Source organism: Sciurus vulgaris (genome assembly GCF_902686455.1).
Source record: "Sciurus vulgaris genome assembly, chromosome: 12".
Lineage (NCBI taxonomy): Eukaryota > Metazoa > Chordata > Mammalia > Rodentia > Sciuridae > Sciurus > Sciurus vulgaris.
Genome location: NC_136473.1, coordinates 80,966,458 through 80,987,897, shown reverse-complemented (window position 1 = coordinate 80,987,897; position 21,440 = coordinate 80,966,458). Strand labels below are relative to the sequence as shown.

General features: G+C 55.6%; 1 protein-coding gene across 3 annotated transcripts in view; it reads right to left on the bottom strand.

Moving 5' to 3' along the window:
- The window catches only part of SYT2 (synaptotagmin 2), a 108,683-nt gene that overhangs the window by 40,817 nt on the left and 46,426 nt on the right, over positions 1-21,440 (bottom strand). Inside the window, exon 1 of one of the 3 annotated variants that reach the window (XM_079106029.1) lies at positions 5,187-5,476. The exons of 1 other annotated variant lie outside the window; for it this stretch is intronic. The gene's annotated coding sequence lies outside the window, so the exon portion shown is untranslated. Of the gene's footprint in view, positions 1-5,186; positions 5,477-21,440 lie in introns of those variants that run through there. One more of the 3 variants, XM_079106028.1, reaches the window with a different exon arrangement.

Below are 21,440 nucleotides of genomic sequence, written 5' to 3'. Positions count from 1 at the left end.
CAGCGGGGAGCAGGTTGAAGGCGAGCCTGGAGCTGGCAGCCTCGGCCTGGCCCACCATGAGCCGCAGCTTTGAGAGACGCTCGTGCTGGCTGCTCCTAGGTGCTGCGGTATCTGTCCTGGCACAGGGCTGGCTGGGCTGAGGCCAGGCAAGGGCCCCCTTGCCCTCCATCCTTTCTTCAGTCACTCAGCCCAGCTTCCTCCAGCCCACAGTGGAGGCAAAACAGGGCTTAGGAGATCACACAGCCAGCCCTGGTGATCAACTTGGGGCCACCCTCAGGTTTAGACTTGGGTAGTGACACTGATCTCTGGGAATGTCACTGTGGCCCCCTTCAGGGGCAGATCACCATTCCTGAGAGAGCGAGCAAGCTCAGTAGATCACCTCCCACGGTTGCCACCTAGCAGATTCAAGAGCTGGTAACTCCCACGGTAGGAAGTCCTTCCTCACATCTCACGGAAGCCTTTCCTGCTGCAGCATTACCCCATTACCTTGTGCTAAAAATGCTTCTGTTTCCAAATGCACCCTTTATTATATTGCTAAGACAAAATTCTACGAGCAATGGCAGCAATTGCAAAAACCATTAAAGCAGCCGGCAGCTGCTGGGGGTTCAAGAATCTCATTGGAGTTGGGGAAGGGCTGCGCTCCCTGGCTCTCCTCCCCACACCCCTTCTGTCATCTCAGGACACAGAAAAAGGGAGCAGGATGCAGAGAAGGGAAACGGAAAGGTAACCAAACAAAAGCAGGAAAAAAATCATTGCAGCCACTCTTGACCTGCCAAGGACTTTTCCCACATCTTTCCCTCCCTCGGGGGCGGATAAGGCAGCCAGCCTTCTCCCTGCTTCTGCCTGAGACCCACTCAATGGGCCATCTGCTCCCAGGCCTTTCTGCAAAAGCTTCAAAAGTCCCATTTCTCCAGGGAGCTGGAAGCTGGGGAGGCGTCAGCTCTGAACAATAACGGAAATTTATTAGGGATCAGGGCTTCTAGGAGGCAGGCGAATGGGGCTAGAGACCTGGGGACACGCTGACACACAAAGGGTTATTTAATGCGGAAAATCCAAAGCCTCCTTTAGAAGTCAAGTGCCCTCCTGCTCCCAGGCCTTCAGAACTGCTCCCCCCACCCTGCTTCCCAACTCAGACTTACAGCCTGTCCTTTGCCACTGGGCAAATATTGACTTTCCTTCACTCAGCATTGCCCATGGAACTGAGGCGCAGGGAGCAGCTATTGTCTCGTCCCCTCGAGGACCAGGCAGGCTGTCAGCCCAGCAGCTCAGAGCAGAGGCCAACTGAGACGGCCAAGAAAGCCAGCCGCAGTCTTGAGAGTGATATTTCTGTCTTCTGATCTTCTGCTCTGTCTCCGTGTCCTCCCTCCCTTCCTGCAGACCATCCAGGTTTATTTTCACGTTCTGTCTTTCCTGTCGCCAAGTGGCACGTGTGACCCAAGAGAAGCAGCATGGCGTAGCTGGCATAACCAGGTATAACCGGCAGAGCTCTGGTCTGGGAATTCAAGTCTCTGACGCTGGGGAACGTTATGCTAGTTTTTTAATGCTCTTGAGCCTCAGCATTCTCATCTGCAAAATGGGAGTGTTGAGCCCAATGATCTCGGTATCTGGATCAGGAAGTTCCTTCCTATCAGCACCCTTGTCCTTTTCTGCTGCCATCAAAATATTGCACCTTGTGCTCTGATTTTAGAAAAGACAGAAAACGACTGCTCAGTGCATAAGGAGGAGGATGGAAAGAGCACCAGACCAAGGGTCCACTAGTGCCAGTCAGCTCTACCGCTGGTGCTAACGCGCTGTGTGATCCTGGGCCAGGTGCTCCCCATCTCTGAACCTCAGCTTCCCCCAAGTCAGAATCAGAGCATTCGATGAGACAGCTCCTAAGGCCTCTCTCAGGACCAAATTCTGCATTCCCTCACTAACACAGGGTGGCCACACCGGGGCTCCAGCCTCTCTCCAAGCCCTTTCATAGGCCTTTCCCCATGACTAACCTTGAATGGAAGGATGTCACGCCTCCAGCTTGTGTCCCCTCATCACCAGGAGCCTTCTGTTGGCCTCCGCACTTCTGACAGACTCAGGCTCAGCCTTGCACCTCCTGTGGCAGAGCCCTGCCCCTCTGCAGGCCAAGTGACAAGGACCAATGCACACAAACACCTGGAGAGCACAGCGGGGCTGGGGGTGGGACACAGGGAATTGGAGAGTTTTCTTGGAAGGCTGTGTATGGTGCAAAACTATAAGTTCTCACCTGCCCTTCCTCTGACCTCAGCCCCTCTGTGGTGACACAGAACCTCAAAGACCCACACCATAGGCAGCACCTACTGTCACACTGGGAACTCCCCACATTCCAGGAGTTTTGCACAAATCATTCCCATGTAATCTTCATAAGAACACCTAAGAGGTAACAAATGTTATCCCCATTTCACAGATGAGATAACCGAGGCTCAGAAAGATTTAGTAAATTCACACAGCTATTGCCCAGATGGAAACCTGGATTTGTCTAACTGCAAGTCCTTTGCCTTCACCTCTGCCCAGGCTGTCATAAGGTGGAACTGAAGGGCAGTGAGGACTAAGTGCCCAAAGGACCTGAACAAACTTCCTGCACGCCCCCCCCACAGCCTCAGTGAAGGCAGAGCCAATACGGCCATGGGGCAACAGGTCTGGGACTCTGGTCCATCTAGACCAAGCTTTCACTGCACACATGAGGAGACAGGGCCGGTGGGGGCGCTGACTCGCCTGAGATCCTGCAGTGAGCCTGGGGTAAACCAAGCCCTGGGGTCCTGCAAGTCCCTCCAGGAATGAGCCAGTCCCTCTGCCATGCCCACTGCAGCCAGGGGGGTCATGCTTCTTGCTACTCACTCCAGGGTCAGCCGGTCTTGACCCTCTCAAGTTCTCAATTGGCTCATTCCTGGAAGACTCAGAGTGGAGTAAAAGGCCCATTTTGTCATGACAACAGAAGGGACCAGAGGTGGCAGAGGGTGGGAAAGGGAGAGTCAGAAGAACACCCGCTTGGGTTGCTTGAGTTTCTAAGAAAGCCGTGCACTCGCGTTGCCACGAAGTTCCTACAAGGGTCGGAGAGGCAGAGAGAAGCAGCGTGGCTCCCAGTGTGCAGGGAAGCTTCAGGAAGGAGCAAGATCACACTGCCAAGTCCACAAATCTCTGCTCCCGCTCCGGGTTCACAGCTACTCGCCAACGACTTTCATTGTTACCACGAACAATAGCCGCCCCTCAGTGAGGACCTAGAGGGCTCAGATTCCACTAAGCATTTCACATGTTTCTTGCTTAATCCCCCTAACAACCCCCAAATGCCGCCATGATCATTGGGTTTTGTCAGTTGAGTCAATGAAGCTCAAAGCCATAAAAGCACTTGCTCAAGGTCACACAGCTAATAACCAGAAGAGGTCTCACTCCAGGGATGAGCAGGAGAGACCACCTGCTCTCACCACTAGGTCAAGCCCACTTCCGGCCATTCAGGCACCAAGCCCACAACTTGAGCCACAGATCTGCAGGGTTATCTAGTTCAACCCTCTTAATGTACACGTGAGGAAAGCAAAAAGGGGGCTTGCCCAAGGTCACACAAGGTTACAGAAACAGGAGGCAAAGCTTATAGACTAAACTCAGCTCTCCTGTCTTAAACCAGGACTCCCCACAGCACCTGAGGCCCAAAGCGAGGCTGGTAATGCATCTCAACTGAAGACAGAGCAGAGCTCAGCCAGGAAGGGGCAGATCAGACTTCCCTAGAACTGCACAACGGCTCGTGTGGTGGATCTTTCTGAACAGAGAGGATTGCTTCATCTTTGTCTAGGGTGAATGCAACCCTGCCTGGAGACCGGGGAGCACAGAGCATGACCTTGATATCCCCCTTTAACAGACTGTCTCAGGGACACTTTCCCTAGGGGAGGCTCTGCCCTCCACAGAAAGGGTGTGTAGTGCCAGAGACACATCCTCCTCACCAGACAGCCAGAGACAGGGAAGGATGATGGATAAGCAGGCTGCCCCTCCTGGTCCTGCTGCCTTTGCAGAGGGTTATGGAGCTACAGTCTCCCCAGAGACTAGGTCACCCTACCCAGCTACACTCCAATCCTATTCCTTTAATGGGCCTCACTTGCATGCTGGGGCCAGCAGGTGGTGGGACTGGGAGAGAGCTCAGATACTGTAAATTCCAAATCCCCATTTTACAGATGAAGATACTGAGGCCAGAAGAGGGAAATGAGTCACCTAAGGTCATCATAGCACGGGTCAGGACGGAAGCTTTGGGACTCTCCCTGGGAGAATGGGTTCACAGCTCCACACCGTTACCCCCCTCCCCCTGAAATGCGCGCTGAACTTGCTATAGGGAGAGGCCCCTAATCAAAAGCCCCGAATTCCTAGGCGCAAAGGCTCAGGCAGGCTGGCCCATGGGCTTGCTCACACGAGCACCCTCCCCCACCTCGTTCCCATTCCTGCCTGGTGCACCACGCGCCTCCATCATCCAGAGATTCAGAGAGGTACAGCAGCTTGCCCAAGGTCACAGAACAAACTGAGTAGGGCACTCGGTCTGTAGCCCGACCGCCCCTATTCCGGTTCTCTCCAAGCGCCTCCGCTTGCCAGGATCCCTGGGACCCTGCTTCCTCTAACGCATGGAGCCACGGAGCTGGCTGGAGTGTGAAAAAGTTCTAGGGAGAGGAGGGGGCAGAGACACAGCAGGGGATCACAGTCCCGGATGGCTGCGGCAGGCGAGGGGTGCGGAAGGGCAGTGAGCCCCGCGCACCGCCAGTATCCCCAGCGCGCCCCACTTTGCTCCAGGGGCTCCTGAACTCCAGGCTCCGCACGCGCGCGGGATCCTTCAACTCATCCTCACTGCGGGCGGGGTCCCACGTGCCCCGCACCCACTTCTCTCCGCACACCCACTTCATCACCTCCTCGCCCCTTCAGCGCCGAGCGCCTCAGCCTCCCGGCTAGTCTCCGGGTCCCAGCGCGGAGGCACAACGGCCTCTCCTGACTTCTCCCGCGCGCATCCTGGGCTCCCGAGGCGGAGGGCCAGGTCGAGGGCGAGGGGTTCCCGGGATAATTCAGGCCACCTCCCCCGGGACTAACAAAGCAAGTGGGTTTCCGGAACCCAGGCGTCCACCCTGAGCACCGTCCTGCAGTTAGTTCGTGCAGTGCTGAGCGCCAAGCCCAGAAAGTCAGAGGGTCCCAGTTTGGCGACCACCCACCTGCCCACGGTCCAGTCCCTTGGAAGGCTGCTGGTGGCCGGGCGTGGCTTGCTGGGGACCACCGGCTGCCCTCGCGAGGTGCCCCGCTCGGGCTCCCTCTTACCCAGGGACGTTCGGGTGCAGTTCGGTGTGAGCTGGTGGACAGGAAGCACGGAGGGGACCACCGGGGTCCCGAAGTCGAGGTCCCTCTTTCCACTTCGCAGCCGGCCGGGCCGCTGCGGCTCTCCTCCGGCCCGCAGCTCCCCGGCTTGCTGGCGCTCTCCTCGCTCGCTCGCTCGCTCGCTCTTCTCCTCTCCCTCCCTCTCTCTCTGCAGTAGTAACAACCTGATCCCGCTTCCCCCGCCCGCCAATTGACATGCTCCTCACATCCGCCTGCACACAGCCGAGCAGGCCCCTCGGAGGGCGAGCCCGCAAACCGCAGGGACCCCGCCCCAGGCGATCCCGTGCGGGGAGGCCGCCTCCGCTCCGCTCCGCCCGCCTTCCCGGGTCGGGATGGCCGAGCCGGCGGGGAGGGAGGACCAGGGGGAGGGGAGAAGAGTGCACAAGGGACCTTGCGAGCGGGAAAGGGGTTTGACCAGGCAGGGCGTTACAGAAGTTTGGGGGGAGGGGCCGGCTTTGGCCAGGAGCCCCATGGGGCTCCCCAGGGGCTCCCCCAGCTCTACGGAGCAGTCTCCGCCCATGTGCCCTCCTGCGACACTCCTCATCCTACCCCGCCACCCATCCCGCCACCCACAAGCTTTATGAGCCTCTCCGAGCGTGCGGGGGATTGGCTGGGGGAGGGGCAGTCGGGGAAGGGGACCGCCCTGCAGTCGAACTGGGAGGGGAGGGTGGGAGAGGAAGGATTTGCTTCAGGGGACACTGATGAAGGTTTCCGGAGTCAGGGAGAAGAGGAGAGATGGAACAAAAGGCAGACTCCAGAGGGGAGGGGCAGGGGGGTGTTTGCCCAGAGGACTCCCACAGCCAAGGTCCCCAGCATCGGTTCATTTGGGAGGGTGGAGCTGGATCTCCCAGGAGTCTCCTTCGGTCACTTGGGGAGGGGAGAAAGAGAGGTGGAATGAGCTAGGCAGGCGGGGAGGCAGGTGTCTGCAAACCACGGACCCTGTGCTCGCTCTCGCTGTGGGACAGGACCTACCAAAAGCCCTCCACCTTGGACAGCAGCTCCTCCCCACTGGGCTCCACTCTGCTCTCTCCCTCCTAGAGAAGGCCAGGCCTCCACCCACCCTGGGCAGGGGAAGGGCCAGAGGGCAGGGAGGCTGGGAGGCTGGTGTCCCTCCTGGCCTCATTCCCACCCTGTGCCTCATCCTCCATTCAACACCCACCTGCTAAGGCCTCAGGACTAGCTCAGCAGGTGGACTTCCTGTAGGTGTCAGGCCTCTAGCCATTCCTGGCCTTCCGCCCTCCTCATCCCCTCAGCCTCCTTCAGTCAGCAAACAGCAGCTCCTTCCTGTTTTCCTCCTGTTCTGCACACTCAGAATCCTGAAGCAAGTTTAGGGTTTGACCCAGGAAGTGATGCCCCTCCCCAAAAAGAAATTCCTGTAGGCATGTGTGTTGGGGCCCTGGGTCAGGGCCTCTCATCTCTAGGAGGCTGAAATTCCCCACACCCTCAGCGAATCCCCTCCTCCTCCCCTCCTCCGCTTGTCCCCAGCCCCAGGACGTCTCCATCCCTCCCAAAGCTGTGCCACTGCAGTGCTGCAGCAAGCCCTGCTCTGTGCGGGGCGGGAGCCTCTTTAGAGTGGCAGCAGCTCGCTAGTCATGGCCCCAGGTCTGCAGAAAAGCTGATTCGGGGATTTCCAGGCTGCAGGCCCTGGGAGCCAGCCTGAGCCTGGACATGACCCCAGGCGGGGGCTGCACATGAGTGCTGTCAAGGGTGAGCATGTGTGTGTGTGTGTGCGTGTGTGTGTGTGTGTGTGTGCGCGCACACACATACCGGAGGTAAGAAATGACTCCTGAGGCTGGTCAGCTCAGCTTCATTCTTCATATGGAAAAGGGAACCCAAAGGTTGAAAGCTCAAGGTCAGTATGCTCAGAGGAGGGCAATAGGGATGCCCCTGCCACACACACACATTGACGAGGTCCCTGTCACCTGAGGTGGGTGGACAAGCTGAAGAACCGTAGGTGGCTGCTCCTTTGTTTCTCCCTGAGGAAGTGATGCTTCTCTTTGGATGTGCGCCCCTCCCCCCATTACCATCACACTGAAGATTTAGCAGGTTATGGTCAAGTTAGACTTCAGCATTCCCTGCTGCTAAGTGTATGTGACACCATCCTACCTGACAGAGAAGGCCTATGCCTTAATGACTGGATCGCAGTGCTACCTGGATGCTTGGGGATGGATGAAATGCTCCTTTTCGTTCTTCTCATAAAATAAATCAAAAGAAGCTTGAGCCTCACTCTTGGCTGCCTCAAGCATAAACAGGGTCTAATGACAGAAAAGGCAGCATTTCTGAAGGCCATATCTGTGGGTCAAGCTAGGGGAGGTTGGGAGCATCCAGGGTCCCTTTGGAAGAGGCAGCTGGATTTGCACAGGGCTCCTGGGGCCCCACAGGACCCCTCCCCTGACGAAGAGCCTGCGGTCTTAATTTCACCAGACGCTCATAAGCAACCCTGGAGGCAAGGAGAGAATGATTGCTTCATTAAGGCATAAGAAACCCCAAAACATGGGTGACCCTCCAAGGGTCCATGGTGGGTTTGACAGTCAGGTTGTGGAGCCAGCTCTTGTGACTCTAGACCCTGATCCTCCCCTGTCTACGTGGGCTAGGTGCCCCTCCTCCCCCAGCGCTCCTTCTGTCCTGGTGGTCCCTCCTTCCCTGTCTTCTTCCTGTGGAATTCCTGCACCAGCATCTCTGGAATGGCCCGTGCCCACCCTCTGGCCCTGCCCAGCTCTGTGCACTGCATGCATTCCGTTGCAGGTCCTGAAAGGGCTGTGCTGTCCCAGCTGAAGGTCCTACTGCGTGCTGTCCTCTCAGCGGAGTGCACCGTCCTCCTCACCGGCTTCACCATGCCAGTCCCCCTTCCTCCTGCTGACCCTCTCCCCCATGTGCCCTGTGCCCTTCCTCTGCTGGTCATGTGCGTCCCATCTTATTCTCGTCTTCCCCCACTGAGACCGTGAGCTCCAAGGGGAAGGACCGGCTCTCCAGCTCCCAGCCCGGGGCTGCCCCTCGATGAACAGCTCAGGAGCTATGAGGCTTGGCGTCTTCAGACCCTGCTGCTGGCCCGTGTACCCTGTGTGACCTTGGGCAAATTAAGTGACCTCCCTAAGCCTCCTCCTTGTCACCTGCAACACGAGGGTTTCATCATTAAATAGGGCTCTGAGAGGACGAAGGGGTGAGGTACATGGAGACTAAGGCCGCGGTTCTTGGCACACCAGTGACGGGTCCGGCTGGAAAGGAGGTAGCTGAAGAACAGAGGGCTGGGTGAGCTCCTCCTTGGGGTGCTCTCCCAGGGATGCTAAGCCCCCTCTGACTCCTCCCATGTCTCCTTCATCTACTGGTCCCTGAATCCCGACTTCCGCCAGAGGACTCCTGGAGAGAGCCGCCAGCAGCTTCTCCCCTCACCGCCAGCTCTGCCTCTCAGGGCTGCAGTCCAAGCACAGGATTCTTGGCCCTATCCCTGGGTTGGCCTCTGGTGTCAGCCCAAAGGCACCCCAGACTTGGGGCGGGGCTGTCAGTCAGTGGCTGGGCCAGGGGTGGCCTGGGAAGGGGCATCTTTGTTCTACTTCGTGATCTCTGTCAGCATCCCCTAAAAGTCCCTCCGCTAAATCCACAGACGAAAATAAAATGTTCTCCTTCCCTTCCAGAGAGATGGCAACTCGCACTCCTCCTACACCCAAGTCCCCGAGCTGCCCTGGAGCTCTGGGCTCCAGTCCAACCCTGCAGGATCAGGCTCTTGGGTGGCAGGGCCATGTTAGGAAGAGGTGTCTCAGAGAGGACTTTCAGTCTCCCTGGGCTGGCTTCCTGTGGCTGTCAAGATCTTTCCCCCATTCTATCTGAGTGACCTGGGCCTCTCTCAGGCTGTTGTTTGGGGACTGACATGCCCTCCCCGTGGCTGGTACCCTGCCAAAGAAGCAGAGGCTGCTGCCTACAGAGTGTGAAGGCAGCCTGCCGGGGGACCACCCCCTGCCGCGGGTCCCAGCTGGGAGAGGAGGGAGGAATAACAGGGAGGCAGAGAGGCTGACATAGTTCTTTACCTCCCTGCTCAGACCTGTCCAGACAAAATGATGGCTCTCAGTGCTTTCCGTGTGGAAAGGCAGCAACTGGATTTCTATAGAATCCCCAATTCCTGCCACCCCACGGCCATCACTAGTGCTAAGGGAACCTGTCCTCAACTTTCCCCCTTCATCCTCCAAATCACTGAACAATCAGAGCAGCAGCCCCTAGCACTTGTAGGGGACCAGACTAGACAGAGTCAATGGAATTCACAGCAATCCTGAGCGACCCTCTGACAGCGTGCTGGTTAAAGTACAGGATCCAAAGCCAGACTGCCGGGTGTGAATCCCGCTACTTAACTGTGTACCCAGCAAGTTACTTAACCTCTCTGTGCCTCATCCGCAAAATGAGAACAGAAACAATCACTGTGAATTGCCTGAGTTAATGCATGTGTAAAACAAAACAAAAAAACAAAAAGCTCAGTAAAGAGCTGGGGATGCAGTTCGGTGGTAGAATACTTGTCTAGCATGTTCTGATCTCCAGCACCACAAAATAAAGCAAAAGTCACAATAAGGGTACAGTAAATGTGAGCTGTTGTTTTAATATTATCTCTACTTTGCAGATGAGAAAACTGGTAGAAATAGCTGTTATTTAGTGCCTACTACATGCCAGGCAGTTCACAGGTCTTGGGGAGGGTGAGGAGTCCAGCATGGGTACAAACCTGAGGAGTCTATGACGCCCTCTTCTGGGGTATGAATTTGCATCACTGGTTTGCAGGAGGCTACAGAGTGGCACTCCGGGGGAAACCTGAATTGTGTCAAGGGCTGCAGACATATAGAAATGTTGGGGGCAGTCATTAAATAGGGGTTCCTAATAAAGAACTTGTCCCCCAAAATAAAGAACATTGCTGACAAAACAAGCCAGATTTCACAATAGGGCTTGCGGGTCAGTGGGAGAGACCCTGCAGGTGAATAGGGTGGCTGTCCCTTGACACTGAGCGACCCAGTGATCCTAGAAAGAGAAATGGCTGAGTGTAAAGTGGAGGAGCCGCCACAGGAGCTAGCTCACTCTATCTGGCACTTGACGGCCCTCACAGCCCGGGGCCATGAAGCCCCCGCCCTCCATGGTCCCTTCACCTAGGAAGAGGCTGTTTTCTCCCGGAACCGGACTGCTGCCAGGCGGCCATTGCTGGAGATGGCAAGGTGAGGGGGGTGAACCGGCGCTGGGGGCACAGAGCAACACTTAGACCGCGTGGTGCCGGGGACCGCGGACACCGAAGCCAGCGCAAGTGGCAGCCCAGACGGAGTGAAGGCAGGGTGAGGGGGCTCCCAGAACCTATGCTGGGGTGAAGCAGATTGGGGGGAGCCAGGTTTCCCACAAGAGCAGTAGGTGCTTAGAACTAATGAGATGCGGGTGATGAAATGATGCTAAGGAAGATGACAAGGGATATAGGTTGGTGCTGTCTATGTGCCAGCCACTAGTTTAAGAGTTTAACATGAATGCATTTACTTAATACTTACAATAAGCCCAGAGGGGGAAATTATCCTTACTTCCATTTTACAGATGGGAAAACTGAGTGAGACAAAGAGGTTAAAAAAAACTTGCTCAAAATCACAGAGCAAGGAACTAGAAGATGCAGAATTTGAACCTGAAGCCACTCACAAACCCCTCTTCTATACACCTTAACAAGCACTACCAAGCACCTCATTCCTTAACCTTAAACTGGACAGAGTTGTAGACACTTGGATCTTCCCTAAGCCATAAGAAAAATGTGTCTGTAACCATTTCATAGCTGAGAAAACTGAGGCTCAAAATGTGCAAATGAGCTGTGCAGTGTGTGGTGGTGCACACCTGCAATCCCAACGACTTGAGAGGCAGGAGGATCTCAAGTTCAAGACCAGCCTCAGCAACTTAGCAAGGCCCTAAGCAACTTAAGGAGACACTGTCTCAAAATAAAACATAAAAAGGGCTGGGAATGTGGCTCAGTGGTTAAGTGCCCCTGGGTTCAATTCCTAGTGCCCCCCTCCCCACAAAAAAAGTGGGAGAAAACAGTGCAAATAACCTGCTCTAGTCTGTGTGGCTGGCAAGTGATTCCAGTCCTGGTCTGTGGGGCTCTAAAGCTCACCCACCTCCTGGGAAGTGAGGGGACCTGCCCAAGACCACGGGCTAACTTCGGCATTTTCCGGTGGCCGTGAACCAGCCCCAGCCTTCCCTGCTCATGAGGACACTATTTCCATCTTTCCAAGAGGAGCTTTTCCCAGTCAGAAGGAGCAAGCCCCATTCTCTCTAGACTGGAGCCACGAGCGGGCCATGTATGAAAGGGGCCTCATTCAGCAGAGGGCCTCTGATGAGGGAAAGGGAATTGGGGCTGGGCTCAGAGGACCTTCCAAGAAAATTCAGGAAGCCAGATGCATTAGCCAGCTCTTCCCCATGCGATCAGATCACCTGGCAAGGACAACTCAGAGAAGGAAAAGTTTATTTGGAGCTAATGATGCCGGGTGTCTCAGTCCATGGTCGGCTGGCTCCAAGGCAGAGACATCATGGCGGAAGGGTGTGAAGGAGGAAAGCTGCTCAGCTTGCAGCAGCTGGAGAGAAGGGTCAGGACAGGGACAGTCCATGGTCACGTCCCCAGGGATCTACCTCCTCCAGTCACACTCACCTGCCTGCAGTTACCACCCAGTCGTCATTCAAATTCTTAATCCGTCACACAGATTCGTTCACGGATGGGTTACGGTCCTACTCACTGCCTCAAAGTCCCACCTCTGAATCTTGCTCTACTGGGAACCATGCTTCCAACTCAGGAGTTTCTGGGGACATTCCAAACCACGACTTCAAGACAACCAAGTCCCATAACTGTGGGTGGGGAGCTGCAGTCTGGGATACTCTACCTGGGTGACTTCATGCTCCAAGTAGGCCTGACCAGCTGCAAGCCGGTGTTCCCAGCCTGCCTGAGCTGGCCACCTGAAGGGACCACGTGCTGGCACATGGTGATGCTTCTGTCACCACCTGCTGGTCAGGGGCATACATAAAGGGCACACATGACCAGAGTATGTCCCTCCTAGCTTAGCTGGGTCTTGAAAGGGGTAAAACACCCAGCAGGATCCTCTGCCAGACATTCACTAGGTGTCTTGCCCTCTGCCAGGGTCTGGGGTGTGACCTGCTCTGTGACATAATCCCTGCCCACAAAAGTGTGGAAGTCTGGTGGGGGGACAGGCATCCAGGCAGGTAATGATGCAGCCTGGGGCGAAGGGTCCTCGGCAGGCAGGCAGGCATGCACAAAGAACCCTGGACCAGGGCAGCTCCAGCCTCTGTGGGGCCGACTCTGGAGAAACTTCCAGGGAAGATGGCTGCCCCCTGGCACCCAAGGGACACTTCTAACCTGCTCCTGAGGAAAGGGCCGGCGATCCAGGCAAAGTATTCAAGGGAGGAAGCAGGAAGCACTGGACAGAGGGGGAGGGAGTGACCAGGGTTGGGGCTGGAGGGACATCAGATCTGAACCTGAAGGGCCTTGTTAGTCAAGGGGCCCGGGCTGTGGAAGGCTTTCAGCAGGGCCGGGGGAGGGAGCCCCAGGCAAGAGAGGGGCCGGGGTCGGGCTGCGGAGGGGTGGTGGGAATGGGAAAGCGGGAGGGGTCAGCAGGCCCAGAGGGAGACTCCGTGCCCTTGGGCGTGAGGGAGACAGCATTGGGGACAACTTCTGGATCTCCAGCCTGTGTCATGGAAGGACGGTGAAGCCAGTCACCAAGAGAGGGAGCATGAGAGGCTGTGGGCTGTGAGCTCAGTTTGGGAGCCTGTGCCACATTCAGGAGGAAATGTCCAGCAGATGCTTGGCACTGTGTCTGGAGTTCAGGAAAGAGGTTTGAACAGGACCCATGCCTTTGGAAGTCAGTGACTCATATGGAGAAAAACTTGCTCAAAGATATTGATCATCCAATTCATGGCCGTGACTGGATTTAATTCCAGACACCAGGCTTAAGGCTTGTTCGTTCTATCCACCCCGGCACGTTATCATCAGTAATCATTACCTCAAGTCTAAAAAGTTACAAACTGCTCTTGAATAATCTTTCTTTTTCTTAAAGCTTTCAAATGAAAGTTTGAAAACATTCTACCCATTTTACAGAATTGGAACGTTGAGGTATATATTTAAATAAGCCACACGGGTGGATTTAAGTAAGTCACACAAGTCTGAGATGGTGTCTGTTGCAGTCAAACTGTCCACCTAGACTATCTCGGAGGAGTTTTCTGCAGCAGAGAGTTGGTGGCTGCTGATGACAGCGGAAGGGGTCCGAGGACCCATGTGTGCATATATGGAGAGGATGGTCTCCCTCCCCTCTGTCTTGGGCAAGTGGCAACTGAAAAGCTGGCTCCCAGGGGAGAAGTTGCATGTGTCAAGGGTCACGGTGATGCAAAAAGAGGGGTTCCCATCGTCACACGTGTGCGTCAGTGGGCTCCACTCCTGTCTTTGCCCTCTGCAGACCCACCCCGCATGGTTCCCAAGCTTCTCTCTCGCTTCTCCCTGTGACCTGCTGGCTCCTGCCTTTCTGCAGGAGGCCTGTCCCAGATCAACTTTAATGCCTCAGTTTTTCTTTCTGTGACAACAGTAGATTTAGTGCTTGGTGACAGAAGCCAATCCCTGCGATGGAATGGCTGGGGCCTAGGGGCTCAAGTGGGAGGCAGCTGGCCGCGGGATGATGGTCCTCAGCCTCCTTCAGAGTCACCTGAGGAGCTTAAAGACAGGTGCCAGCCCCGTTCCCGGGACCCCTATTCAGTCAGCCTGGGAGGGGCCCAGAGCGAGGAGGAGTGCTTCCCGGCAAGACCCAGAGCTTCAGAGTCGCACAGGAACCTGGCTCTGCCTCGTGTGAACTGTGCGACTTGGAAAAATGACTTCACTCTCTGAGCTCCGGTTTCCTCTTGGTAGGAAACATCCACCGCCAACTCACGTGAGATGCTGGGCGCCTGGCCTGGGGCTGCACTTGGCCCTCAGGCGTCTATTTTCCTTCCCACCTCGCGCCTCCCTCCGAGTCTGATTTCCTGGACCGCAGCCTTGCGAGTAAATCCCCCCTGCTCAGCAACCCGTGGGAAAGGTGGCCCTCCCCAGTGACATCACTGCCCTCTGTCTGCACGTGTGGCTTGGCACCTCAATGCCATTATCCTGAGTGAAAATCCTGAGCATTGCCTTTGTTCTTTTCCAGCTGCACCTCGCTAAAATGCCACCTCCTGGCCATCAGGCCTTTCCCCAAATGGCCCCATCTGACCACCGCAAATCCCCTGCCTTGGCCCCCAGCATTGACACCCCTGAGCCTCCAGCCCGTCTGCACTCACTCTGCCCACGCCCTAGTATTCATCCAAGTTCCTGGGAAGCCCTCTCTCCTCCCCCAAGTCCCCAACCCCACCTTCCCCTCCTCGCCCCTCCTCACTCACCGGTTCTGCTGTCCTTACACACTGACCCCTGCTGCTGGTGCCAACAAGGGCTTGTCCTGGGCCTGTGCAGTCACCCCTGACCCCGTAGTGCCCGGCATCTGGGCACATGGTAGTGTGTGGTCCATCCTTCCTAGTGACCTCGGGTGGGGTGAGGAAGAGACCAGGACTTGTGCACTCAGACTGTCCCCAAGGGATTGGGATAGGGAACAGGGGTATGTCCAAGACCACTGGCCTCATTTTCCAGGGGGGAAGAACCCCGAGTGGAGACCAAGGTCTCAGTTCTGGATGCCGTTCTAGGTGAGCCGTGCCGGGCAGACCTGTCGCCACACGCCCTGGGCCTCTGCAGGGCACTGTGCTGATTACTGACACGCCTTCCCTTCTCCCCACGAAGAGGAGGTCTGCTGGGGGAGGCTGGGACCCAGCTCTGGTTATGTCCCTGGAACTGACTTCTTGTGTGACCTTGGCTAAGTCGTTCTCCTTGGAGTGACGTAGCAGAGCCCTGGAGGTCCTCTTTATCAGGAGGGTCACTGCAGAGTGTTAAGGTGGCCACAGGGACTCCAGTGCTGACGGTCTGCTTTTAGCAAGCCCTCCGGCCCGGGTCCCCCTTCCCTGCCCACTCCAGGCCCCAAACGGGGGAGATTAATTGAGTGTTCAAGTCTCTTCCCTTGCTCAGCCACAGCCAAGCTTACTGGGGAAATTAGGGTGACATTGGTGCAAATAATTGAGTGTCTTTCCCAAAACGGTCTTCAGGCCCCGTTGCTTTAGCTGCTACTTAAATGAATGAGCTAATTAACTTAACTAATTGCTCCCACGGACTAATATTTTCAGTCATGTGACCCAAGTAGGCACACTGTCCATGGCCACTGCCTGCACTCCCCAGCGGACCAGTGTCCTGTGAGCCTGGGAGAGCTGCCCCTGTCACCTGCACTGCCTGAACCCTGCACTGGAACTCCTCCCCCAGCCTCTGTCCACGCAAGGCCTGACTCCAGACCCGCCCCTGCCAGTCCACCATCCATCCAGCAGCCTTTCTTCAGTGGCCACTTCATGTGTCAAATGCTGTTCTCAGTCCCTGGGGAGTCAATGACTAGTCACTGACCACACCTGCTCGCACACACAGGTCAGATCTGTGGTACAGCCAGTAACGTGATGGGGCTCTCTAATAAAGGGACTCGGACTTCTCAGGGAGATCAAGGATGGCTTCCTAGAGGAAGTGGCTCTTGAACCGATTTGAAGGCTGGGCAGAAATTAACTCGGCAGAGTGGGAGAAGTTTATTCCAGGCAATGTGATCAGCCTCTGCATCATCCAGGTGAGGAAGAGAAGCTAATGGCTGGGCCAGGTGACTGGGGATGAAGGGAAGAAGGGTCCAGGGAGGAGAGCACAAGGTGACTGGCTCTGGGATTGGACCGGGCATGAGGGGAGAAGAGGAGGGGACATCAACGAGCAGCTCCTAAGCTCCTGGCTTGTGCTTAGAAGATGAAGTGGGAGACGGTGAGCAAGACGGTGACGGGACAGGTCTGTGTGGCATTGCGCCAAGGTCCTCAAAACTGGGGGTGAAGGTCTCTGTGTCCTACCAGCTACCACCCTCCTCACACACCTGGGCCCTTGCTGAAGGTCAAAGCTGGGGTCCCAGTCTTATCGGGACTATGAACAGCTCAGGAGGGGACTTGGCAGGAGAGGCTGGGAAGCCCTCAGCTGCAGCCCAACAAGGCAGAGGACCAGGGGCTTCCCAGCACCTGGCCAGGGTCAGCGATGCCTGGGCGAGGGAGCTGTGGCCCTTGTAGACGTGGACTTCAGGACACTCGGGTGCACACACCCATGTGCACAATCACACCCCATTCAGAACAGCCCGTGGGGAGCATCAGCCTGGCCGGGGATAATGTCCCAATGTCCGGCCAACAAAGCCCCTGGGGCCTCCAGACCCTTAGCTCCAGGGCTGCTGAGGTCCTACGCCTCGGCTTTGCTGCTCTTTATTCCCAGCCCACAGCAGGAGAGGTGTGAGTCTGTCTGTTGTGCCCCAGGCCCATGTGAGCCTGGGACTTTGTGCCCAAGTGTGGTCGGGTGCCAAGAACAAGGGCTCAGGACCAGGCAGCCTGGGTTCCAGCCCCAACTGCTGCTTTCCAGGTGGACGACCTCAGCATTAACCTCGCTGAGGTTCCTTTTGTCAACTATGACAGTAAGAAACAACAGCTTTTTGGGCAGAGAGAGGGGATGCTCCAATGGGCTGTATTGCCTGTTAAATGTCAGATGCACTATTCATAGGTGGACAGCCCAAGAGCGCCAAAGCCAGGACGTGCATATGACCTCCCTTTGCCTTCCCACTTCATTGTCCCCAGCTCAACCTCCTTTCTGCTCCATGCAGGAATTCCCTAACCAGCCTCTGCTTGAATCTTCCAGCAATTACATCACAAAATAGCCTTCCCATTGTTTGGACATCTTTAAGAGTCAGAGTGGACTTCCTTCTCTTGAACTAAAATCTGTGTCTCTGTGGCTTCCACTGCAGACATGGCCATTCTCCAGCTCTCTAGAAGGAGCCACCATGGCTTCCCTTGGGTGCCCGCATCTAATATCAAGTGCTCAGGGCTGGGGAGATAGCTCAGTTTGTAGAGTGCTTGCCTTGCAAGCACAAGGCCCTAGGTTCAAATCCCCAGCACTGCAAAAAAAAAAAAAAAAGTAGATATCAAGGACTCCTTCCACCCTTGTTCAGAGTTTTCCATTGCTCCTTCTGTCCTGGTCAAATTCTTGTGGACAAGACTCAGTTTGTCCATATCCTTCTCTTGAAATGGAATACTGAGAGGAGTATGCTCCACCCTAAAACATGAGCCCGCCTGCCGAGTTCCAGGGGTCAGACTGAGGCTGGACCACCCTCCTCATGGTCAGTGGCACATCAGACCTGGAATCCACGTCCCTGGGAGATGCAGTCAGGACCCTGCACAGAGATACTCCCAGCTTCTCAGGCCCTTGGAACCAAGTCTGGGGATGGGACCACGGCTCCAGAGGGAGGTCAGGGAGGGAGCAGGCAGACGGTTCCGTGAACTGGAAGTTGTTCACTGGCAGTCACCATATTTTTCCCTTTCCTCCCTCAACCTGGCATGCTGGGAGCTGGCCTTGGGAGTCCTGGATCAGGGTGAAGGACAGGAGGTGCTCCCCTGCTTGGCTCCCCTGTTCCCCTGCAGTCAGCACCCCATCCAGAAATAGTGTGGCCAGCACAGCAGAAGGAGCCCCTCACTGTCCCTGATGGGCCCTGGTGCCAGGCTGGAATCAGCAATTGGAGGCGTGTTTTGGAAGGTGAGGGCAGAGGGCTCCAGCAGGCCGGCCCCTGGGAGGAGTGTCTGGAGAAGGCCATTGAACGCTCTCCTGTGTCTCCTCCTTGGCTGCCTTCCACAGCTAATCAATGAAATCATTAATCAATCAGTAGGAAGTCACCGACCCCTCTAGGAGCCCTCTCACTGGGTCTCACTCAGCACGTTCCCATCACTTGACCCACCTTTGGACCCACATTCCAGGACCAGCTCTGCCCTCTGTTCTCTGAATGACCTTGGCCAAGTCACCTTGCCTCTCTGGGTCTCAGGCTCATCGTTAACACAAGGATCGCACTAGGCGATCTCTAATATTCCATGGGGGGATGGCAAGGGTCCCTAAAGAGAACAAAACAGTGCTGCTCTGGCTGCGCAGGCTTCAGCAGCAGGGGTCCTGGGTGATGGAGCGAGCCAGTGTCCTGGAAAGCGCAGGGGAGGCAGCAGGAGGCCGCCCGACTGCCCCCTCCCAGCTCAGTAATCCGCGCCTTTGTCTACATTACATCTGCCTCTTGGATCCTGCTCTGGGTCAGTCCAGAGCTGGGTGGCAGGAGAGCTGGTGCCCCCTCCCCTGCCTCTGGCTCCAGGGCTGTGACAGCAACAGCCAGAGGGGGCCAGGAGCCACGGCCTAGGTGAGGGCTGGGCGGGAGCGAGCAGTGTGCGCCTCACGGCAGCGGGCAGCCTGCACCAATCTCAGAGGTACTGCAATGCAGTGCTCGGGTTTTTGTGTGTGTGTGTTCGTTTTTTTTTTCCTAAAAGTCCTCATTTCCCAGGAAAATGTGCAGCCAAACACTTCCAGAAAGGGGTGGCCAGGTGGCGTGGGCATGTGTCAACCCTTCCCACTCAGGACACTGGCACCCGCCTCCCAGCCCCGCCAGCGTGCAGTCCCCCACGCCAGCTCCTGCTGCAGTCCGGAGGTCTAGGGAGGAGGAACGTGCAGTGGTGGGGTTTCCCTTCCTGAAAGCTGGGGCGCAGACTGATTGAACTTAGATGTCTGTTGGACTGGAAGACTTCTCCATTTCTGAACCGCAGGGGCTCTGGCGTGAGACTCCATGCAGAGGCAGAGATGCCTGTAGACTGGAGGAGGATCACCCGCACTCTCTAAACGAGCTTGCTTTCAGGGAGGGGGTTAACAATGCCCCTCCTCCTTCGGAGTATCAAATACTGAATCCTCTTCAGGGTTCTCAGGAAGGGCATGAAATCGAACTACTTTGGTTCCCTGGTGGAAGGGACCCCTCCCTGTCTCCGTGGCACGGCATACTAATTTCCCACAGACTCTACCTCTGTCTGTGTTCTTCAGATCTTGAGTTTCATTTGAAAGGAACTTTTCAGCCGATCTCTGTTTTCCCTATTAAAAAGGCAATAAGTTCAATCAGCTATGAACAAAATGCAGAAGGGCCTTGTGGAACCAGGGGCAGATCCACCCACGCTAGCGCAGCGCATCCCCTTCTCTTCCCTCCGTGCAGTTTCCAGGGACTCTGATTGCCATGGAGAGACACCAGGGGGGCTCTTTGCTGACAGGCAGAAGGCAGCAGAAAGAGATGGCTTAGAGTCATGGTCAGGTCAGTATCTGACTGAGTGAGAGACATTTCACAGACTTTGACAGCCCCTGGCAGGGGCTGGTGAAGTTACCCCTCCAGCCAGTGAGCTGGTCTCAGGTGCCCTATCTGGGCAAAGTAGGTGTGGGCACCACAAGGTCCTGAGCTCTCTCTCTGCAACCTGAAGGGGCTATGTGGGGCCTGTCTGCCCTTCTCTGATGTTGGGTCTCTCTTGGGCACAGATGGCTCTAGCTCAGGGGCAGCCAGGGCACAGCCAAGCCAATCTGGGTACAGCTCAGGGAGAGGTGCTGCCAGTCAGCCCATCTGCTGAGCAGGTGACAGCTGCTGATATGTAAGTTGGGGGTGAGCCGGGAGGATAGGGTCAGAGCTGCTCCTATGGGACTTCTCCAGCTGCCATCAGACTCCCTTGTCCTGGCACGTAGGTCTTCGGTGGAAACAAACTGATTTGCCTGAGAGAGGCTGCCCCTGCATCATGCATTTCCATCAAAACACAGGCTGGAGCACAGAATGACTGCCAATGGAGGTGCCAGCTCCTCCCTGAAGTCAGGACAAGGGACTGGGGTCAGTCACAGGGGGACATCCCACCAGGACCACAGAAGGAGCCCCGTGAGGCAGAACAGTGTAGGACAGTGGAATGCGTAGAAGCCCAGACTTTGGTCCTGACCCTGCTGCCTTCCAGCTGTGTGACCTGGGGCAAGTTCATTAATTTGTCGGAGCCTCAGTTTCCTCTTATATAAAGAGACACAGATACCTTCACCTTACAGGACCCTCAGGAGGATTATGCGACATAATGCATATCTGTCCTCAGTAAGTGGTGGCTGCTGTTTATTTTGCTCTGACTATCCCAGAATAGTAGCAGAGGAAGGCAGAGGATCTCCTCCCCAGCAACCTAATCAGCTGGTTCCCAGATCTTAATGTGTGTTAAAAATCTTTGGGGCCGGTGGAGGTGCTACAGGAATGTAATCCCAGTGATGCCAGAGGCTGAGGCAGGAAACCTGCGAGTTCAAGGCCAGCCTCAGCAACTTAGTAAGGCCCTAAGCAACTTAGCAAGACACTGTCTCAAAATAAAAATACAAAAGGGCTGGGGATGTGGCTTAGTGGTAAAATGCCTCTGGGTTCCATCCCCAGTACCAAAAAAAAAATCTCTTGGAAACTTCCATAAAGTGCAGATTCTGGGCTCAACTGCAAAGATTCGGATGCAGTTTGATAAGCTTGGGCATCCTGGGAGATTTTGAGCTGGTGGCCCATGGACCACTTTTTGAGACGTGCTGCTCCAGAGGAAAGGAGAGATGGTTCCAAGGTCTTTGCCTAAGGACAGTACAGATGCAGTCCATGCTTGACAATGTGTTGAGCCCTGTCCCTGCCTTCTCCCTCAATCCTGGCCTCCTTTTTATCTAGTTCATTGCTTTTTTCCTGTCTCGGTCTCCTACTTTGGCACTGGCTTTTCTCAAGCCATTTAATCATTCAGCAAACATTTGGTGAGTAGCTACTCTATTCCAGACACTGTTCTGTGGGCTGGGATAGAGCGATGAACAAGACAAAACCTCTTGCCTCCATGGACCATATGATTTATATACTGACAGACAGTCATTCATTCAGTAAACATTACTGGGTGAGCCGGGCACAGTGGCACATGCCTGTAATCCCAGCAGCTCAGGAGGCTGAGGCAGGAGGACTGCGAGTTTGAGGCCAACTTCGGCAACTTAGCAAGGCTCTAAGCAACTTAGCAAGATCCTGTCTCAAAATAAAAATACAAAAGGGCTGGGGATGTAGCTCACTGGTAAAACACCTCTGGTTCAATCTCCAGTACTAAAAACAAAAACAAAACAATTTGGTGTCTGC